This window comes from Psammomys obesus, unplaced genomic scaffold (genome assembly GCF_907164565.1).
Source record: "Psammomys obesus unplaced genomic scaffold, mPsaObe1.curated_primary_1811, whole genome shotgun sequence".
Classification (NCBI taxonomy): Eukaryota; Metazoa; Chordata; class Mammalia; order Rodentia; family Muridae; genus Psammomys; species Psammomys obesus.
The window spans coordinates 8,667,383-8,674,442 of NW_026586589.1; the positions used below are offsets into that span (position 1 = coordinate 8,667,383).

Below are 7,060 nucleotides of genomic sequence, written 5' to 3' on the forward strand. Positions count from 1 at the left end.
TAGATAGATAGATAGATAGATAGATAGATAGATAGATAGATAGATAGGTATGTGTCCCGATTTTTAGCTTGCAGTTCCTAAAAGTCCTCAAACGCTCCCAAGTGAGAACTGTCTTTTTGTGTGTTGAATGACTGATGGCTGGATTCGCCTAGATAGCTCTGGGATGGGGCTGTCACTGGGAAAAACAAACCAAGGTTAGAAGATTGGGGCTTTCATCCCCAGCCCCCAGCCTCTGAGAAGTGTTATCTGACCAACAAAGGCCAATGAGAAAATCAGTCTTGCCTGTGTAATCACGTTTATCTTTTCTTTAACATTGTTTTTCTTCACTATTATTATGTACATATGTATACATATGTTGTGTGTGTGTGTGTGTGAAAGAGAGAGAGAATGACGTGTGAGGACAAGTATATATGTGTAACCCTAACATGTAAAGAAGTCAGAGGGTAGCATCCAGGAGTCTGTTCTCTCCTTCTATGCTGCGGTGGCAGGGTCCCTCTTTTTGTTTCTCAGATGCTGCAAACCCCCAGCTAGCCGGCCCAAGGTTCCAGGGATTCTCCTCCTGTCCCCGCCTCCTGTCTCACCATAGGAGGCTGGATTACAGAGGTGCACCGTCACATCCAACCTTTTACTCCGGTTTCCAGGATCAAACTCAGGTCATCAGGCTTGCCCAGTAGGTGCTCTTACTTGTTAGCCATGTCACTGGCAGCTAGATGAAGTAGAAACAGAACAGACGGCAGGCTGGTCACTTCAAGGTTACGTTCCTTGTAAACATTAAGACAGAGACTGGAAATTTAGGAAGAGTCCGTATGTTTGGGTTTGTCCCGTTAGACCTAGTAAAGTCTAAAGTGATGGCTGCCTATGTGTTTTCTTTCACATAAGCAAACCCAAATGCTAAATGCTTGTTAATGATGGTCATACTAATGTACTTAGAGGTAGTGTGAACTCTGAAATTGTGAAAAAAAAAAAAATTGGGATGAACGAGTAGAGACAAGGAGAGGTCAATAAAGCAATGTGTGACAGAGCAAACAGCAATCGTTAATAATTATAGCCTCTAAGAGGCAGGTCAGTAGGCATTTACCGTTCAGTTCTTCCACTATATACAGTGGGTTTAAATGTTTTCATAATGAAATGCTGGAGGTGGGAATCCTGGCATTCAGCCCCTCTTCTCTTGCTTTCAGATCTAACTTTGTCCTCAGCCCATGAACCCTCCAGGGGCTCACCTCTGTAAACTGCAGACCAGAATATTTTCTTTTCCTAGAGTGCTCACTGGAGACGTCAGGCCTAAACCAGAATCTGCATTTCAAAGGAAAAGAGAAGGAGGAGGAAGAGGCAACGAAGAATACAGTAAAGTCACACCTAAAAATTCTTCAGGCAAAGATAGGATCAAGCAACAAGTATCCAGGTCACTCTGTGTAAACCAAGAAGGCGTCAGACAGAAACACTCCCTGGAATCTTAGCACTCATACTGATTCACACAGGCTTCTCCTTGGGTGGCACAGCCTGCAATGAGAAATATGCAAACAACGAGACCTTCTGCTCAGTCCTAGAGGACTCTCTAGGCTTGAATGGAGAAGAGACAGGTCCCACAGGGTCAACTGGTCCAGTCAGCTGCATTCAGGCTGCGTGTTCTTCTGTGAAGCAGGGTTAGTGGTAGTGTCTTACTACCTCTTAGGCCCATGGAAAAGATGAAACCAGAAGGCACTGAACAGGGCAGGGTCAAGGGTACAGCAGCTGTGTCCCAGAGAGGTCACATGGCTGAGATGATCAGCTGCTGACAGTCATAGCAGGGCTGGAATCCAGCCAGACCGAGTCCAAGGTCCTTTTACTCTGCCCAGATAAGCCATTAGTTATTTCCCCCACTTCAAGGTAGGGTTTCTCTGTGTAGCCCTGGCTAACCCCCTCTTTAGACCAGGCTGGTCTTGAACTCACAGAGCTTCACCTGCCTCTGCGTGCTGGGTGCTGGGATTAAAGGCGTGCACCACCACGGCCTGGCTTAATTATCTTTAAAGGAATTGTACAAAAATGGGTATGACCAAGATGATTTTACATCATACCATAAATGATCACATAAAATCTTTACTGCCGGAGATGTAGCTCACTGGCAGAGCATATACTTAATGAGATCCTGAAGCTAATCTCCACCATGCAAAAAAAAAAAAAAAAAAAAAAAAAAAAAAAAAAAATTTATCACTTTCTATGTTAACATTTTCTTTATTAAAAAAAAAATACAAAACTTTCTATGAGAACATTTTCTTTCTTTGTTTTTGTCTTTTGTTTTTTTGAGACAGGGTTTCTCTGTGTAGCCCTGGCTGTCCTGGATCTCCCTTCATAGACCAGGCTGACCTCAGACTCACAGAGATGAGCCTGCCTCTATGGTTTGAGTTAGAGCACTGGTCTAGGAGAGACAAAGCCCTGGGTTCAATCAGACCCAGCAGCACAATAAATAAGTAAATAAGGCTGGAGAGGTAGCTCTACTGGTTAAGTGCTTGCCATGAGTTCATAGCCCAGCACCACATAAAAAGCCAGACTTAGAGGGCTGGAGTGATGGCTCAGAGTTAAGAGGACCCTGGTTCAATTACCAGTACCCACATGGCAGCTCACAACTGTCTCTACTCCAGTTCCACAGCATCTGATACCTTCACACAGACATACATGCAAGAAAAACACTAATGCACATGAAACATGAAAAGCAATCATCATCAAAAAAAAAAGGTCAGACTTGACCCTCTGCAGTCCCAGTGCTGTGAGGGATGGAGACAGGAGGGTTGCTGGGGCTTGCAGGCCAGCAGCCTCTCATTGGGTCGGGGGCGGGGGCAACCCTATCTTAAAGAAATAAAGCAGAGACCTAGCAGAACAAGCAATGCCCTCTGCAAGTGTGCGCACAGATGGGCATGCCTGCACATACATGCACACATACCATACTCCTCCACACACGCAGGGCTGGCTAACATCCCTGAGACTGACTTATCACCTCCACATTCACACATATGTGCACACCCACAGGCGTCAGCCATGCGCGCGCACACACACACACACGCGCACACACACACACACACACACACACACGCACGCACGCACACACATCTGTCACCAATAAGAAAATGACAGGTGGGGCTGAAAATATGACTCATCAGTTAATAGCAATATCTGTTCTTCCTGTCTGCTGGGATTCAACTGCCAGTACCCACAGGATGGCTCACATCTGTCTATAACTTTAGTCTCAGGGACTCCGAAGTTCTCTTATGGCCTCTGTGTGTACTATGCATGCACAAGGTACACAGACATACATGCTAGCAAAACACACATCCACTGAAAGTTAAAAGAAAATGACAGGCTTCAGTTTTTACAAATAACAAGTATGGTGAAGAACTATACACGGAACACATTATAGCTCGTGACAACATGACAGGCAACCCAATTAAAAAACATACAAAGGATTCTAAAAGACAATTCACCAAAAGAGATGCAAGGCTGGCCAGTAAGTACATTCTTAGTCATAAATAAAACACACACACACACACACACACACACACACACACACACAAAATAATCACTTATGGGGATGCCATTTTACACCCACCAAAATGGTTATCACAAAAAAAAAACAAACAAGCAAAACCCAGACCAGACAATATAACAAGAGCTCGGGAAGAGCACGAGTCTCATACACTGCAGACAGGAATGTGGCGTGGTACAAGTGAGGGGCTGACTCAGAGGGCTCGCAGGGAGCAGCAGCAGGGTGGGAGTGCTGTGGGTTGTCCTGGCCACACAAAACCCATATGCAGAAAACGTTTGAGTTGTATGCTTACTGTTTGTTTAGCAACCAGTGTATAAGTTGTGAACTGACAGAACATTCACAATGACAAAGACGTGAAGAAGAAGGCACGTGGTTACTTGAAGGGCTTTATCAATATTTTGAATTTATTTTAGAGAAGGGCTTTACAAGCTGCTTATCAAACTATCAAACACCAAATAGAACCGGGTGTGGTGGTGGTGCATGCGTTTAATCCCAGCACTCAGGGAGGCAGAGGTAGGTGGAGCGAGGTGAGTTCAAGGCTAGCCTGGTCTACTGAGTCCAGGACAGCTAAGGCTACACAGAAAAACCCTGTCTGAAAACAAACAAACAAACAAACAAACAAACACCACTAACTACGGTAAAATGGCACTGGCCACACCCTGGACACAGGCTGGGAGACTGCCAGAAGTTTGAAGCCAGGCAAATGAGACCCTGCCTCAAAACACCAAAACCCAAACAGACAACAAAATGCCCTGATTATATAGCTCAAAATAAGTTCAAAATCAAACAAATGGGATCATGCCCGATAGAGGTGTTATGTGGATAAAACATTCACATGAATAAAACAAAAACAGAATTGTAAAACCTGTTAAACTTTAGCTGGAATTCTGATGGGGACATTCAAACTGTATATACTGTCTAGTGCCTGCCTCTTTGGGAGCTCAGCAGCTATTGGTGCAATTGTGAACTCTCCAGGGGCATGATGATTTATATTGATTTTTCAGGTGGACAGGACTGAGGATCGTTGAGAAGACCAACCAATGAGTTGGTCTGTGAAAGAATTTCCAGAATGAGTCGATTGAGGTGACACACTCTGAATGTGGGCATAACCTTTCATGATTTTATCTTGAAGGTTTATTTATTTTTATTTTATGTGTATGAGTGCATGTTTGAGTGTACATGTGAGAGCCATACACATGCCTGGGGCCCACAGAGGCCGTTATCACAGAAGTTATGTCCACCTCGTGGTTTCTGGGAATTGAACCCAGGTCCTCTGAAAGAGCAACCAGTGCTCTTAACCTCCAAGTCATCCCTCCAGTCTCTGGGATATTTTTAATTTCACATAGCTCTAGAAGTTTGGCATCTTTTATATCTTCCAGGTGTTTGCTTAATTTTTGGCCATATATAATGTAGTTGCAATCATTGTTTTAATGTCCTTGTCTACAGATCCTAACTTCTAGTGCTGGGATGGTCTCAATTAATTTTCATCATTATTTCCTGCTACATATTACTATAGAAATGCACCTAGGTATAAAAACCCAGTGCACCTTAAAAGAAATGAAAAAGCAAACTTTTAAAGAGAGGTTGATTTATTTGTAATTTAACCAAAACAGAGAGTGAGCCCTAGTTTTGCTCCATCATGTAGCCCTAGCACAGGGTTACAGGAAAGACGATAGAGTGTAAGTTTGTAGGAAAGGTGAGGCGAAAGCCAGGAAATGTACATATGGTGATTTGTTAGGCTGGTTAAGATCTGAGATGAGAGAGACACAGGTGAGTGGTGGAGCATGGGCCAAACATGTACACAGTCCTGGGCTCGATTCCCAGTGTTACAGAAACAGCCAAAATGATATGTTACAGCATGAGTTCTAGGCTGGCCAGGGCTACATAGTGAAACTCTCTCTCAGAAAAGTATCCATTTTATTTACTCGTGTGTGTGTGTGTGTGTGTGTGTGTGTGTGTGTGTGTGTGTGTACATTGGCTTGTGTACTATGGTGAATGTGTAGAGATCAGAGGACAACTTTCAAGAGTTCTCTTCTTCTACCATGTGGGATCTGGGGACCCAGATTTTCAGATTTGGCAGCAAGCATCTTTACCCACTGAGCCATCTCACCAGCTTACGTTTTTTTAAAGAATGCAGCTTTGTACCAGGCATAGCAGCACACTCCTGTAACTCCAATAATCGGGAGGCTTGGGCAGAGCCATCAGGAGTTTGAGGCCAGCATGAATTACACAGCAAATCCCAGGCCAGTCAGGGTTACATAGCAAGAAATGCCTCAAAACAAAACAACAGAAACGCTAGACTGAAAAATTACTACTTGTTAGAGTCATTTTATGAGTTTGATCATAGATGAATAAAAAAATAAAAAGAGGACACGACTGCTCCTAAGTATGCCAGAGGACAAGGTTAAGGTAGGAAACAGGGAGAACACAGTCAGAAGCAGAGACATCCAGGAGAGTCCAGAGTAAACTTGACCAGCCTGAGCCGGACCACATGAGGAGAGGGGGAGGAGGGAGAGGAAAGGAGCCCCTGACCCAGAGGAACAGCCTGGACCAACGGGCTGGCCAAAAGAGTAAAGGAGAGACCAAACTAGGCCAGGTAAGCAAAATGGCTGGATTATATAGACAAGGGCAGCTGGCAGAAGGGAAGCCCAACTTCTGGGCTGCAGAAGTTTAGGGTAGCAGGCAGGGTGTGCCAGCCATCCCCTGTAACAGTAGGGACTGAGGGATGTTGGGAGAACTGGCATCTGCTTTGATATGTTCATGGACACCTCAGCCATCTGTACTGGGTTTGAAACCTAACAATAACATTATTATTATTATTATTATTATTATTATTATTATTATTAATTATTGTTATTTTTAATTTTTTATTTTTTTGGTTTTTCAAGACAGGGTCTCACTGTGTAGCGCTGGCTTTCCTGGAACTCACTCTGTGGACCAGGCTGGTCTTGAACTCAAGGAGATCTGCCTGCCTTTGCCTCCTGAATGCTGGGACTAAACGTTTAGTCTACCACCACCTGGATATTAAAAAAAAAATTTTTTTTTTTTTGAGATAGGGTCTCACTGTGGAGCTCTGGCTGGCCCGGATATTATTATGTAGACCAAGCTAGCCTGCCAAGGGTTTAAAGGTGAGCACCACCACACTGGGTAGATGAATGAGCTAGCGAGATGGCCAGGAAGCAACTTGCACTGGATGTCTGGGACCCACATAGAGGTGGAAGGAGAGAACTGACTCCACAAAGTTGACTTTACACACACACACACACACACACACACACACACACACACACACACACACCTAAATAAATAAGTTACAACGGGATCAAATCATTTATTTGACTAGCAAGATTCAGAATAGCCATTTTGGAATTTTGCAGAAAGCTTGGCAATTGACCAAACTGCGCATTTACTTTCATTTTGTATAGCATTTTAGGAAAATAACTATGATTGACAGCGTTATGTTAGGACCATCATAACTTTTTTTTTTTTCCATCATGAGGAAGGGGTGGGATTTACCTGGCACCTGGGAAGCTCTGGGTTCAA

The 7,060-nt window shown here is 43.9% G+C and overlaps 1 long non-coding RNA gene across 2 annotated transcripts in view; it reads right to left on the bottom strand.

Moving 5' to 3' along the window:
- Positions 1–2,033, bottom strand: part of LOC129672803 (uncharacterized) — a 7,829-nt gene extending 5,796 nt beyond the window's left edge. The window contains exons 1-2 of one of the 2 annotated variants that reach the window (XR_008719557.1): positions 1,221–2,033; positions 582–706 (exon numbers count right to left, since the gene is read on the bottom strand). This is a non-coding gene — a long non-coding RNA (uncharacterized LOC129672803). The remainder of the gene's footprint in view (positions 1–581; positions 707–1,220) is intronic. The other variant, XR_008719556.1, reaches the window with a different exon arrangement.
- Positions 2,034–7,060: the final 5,027 nt, after the last annotated feature.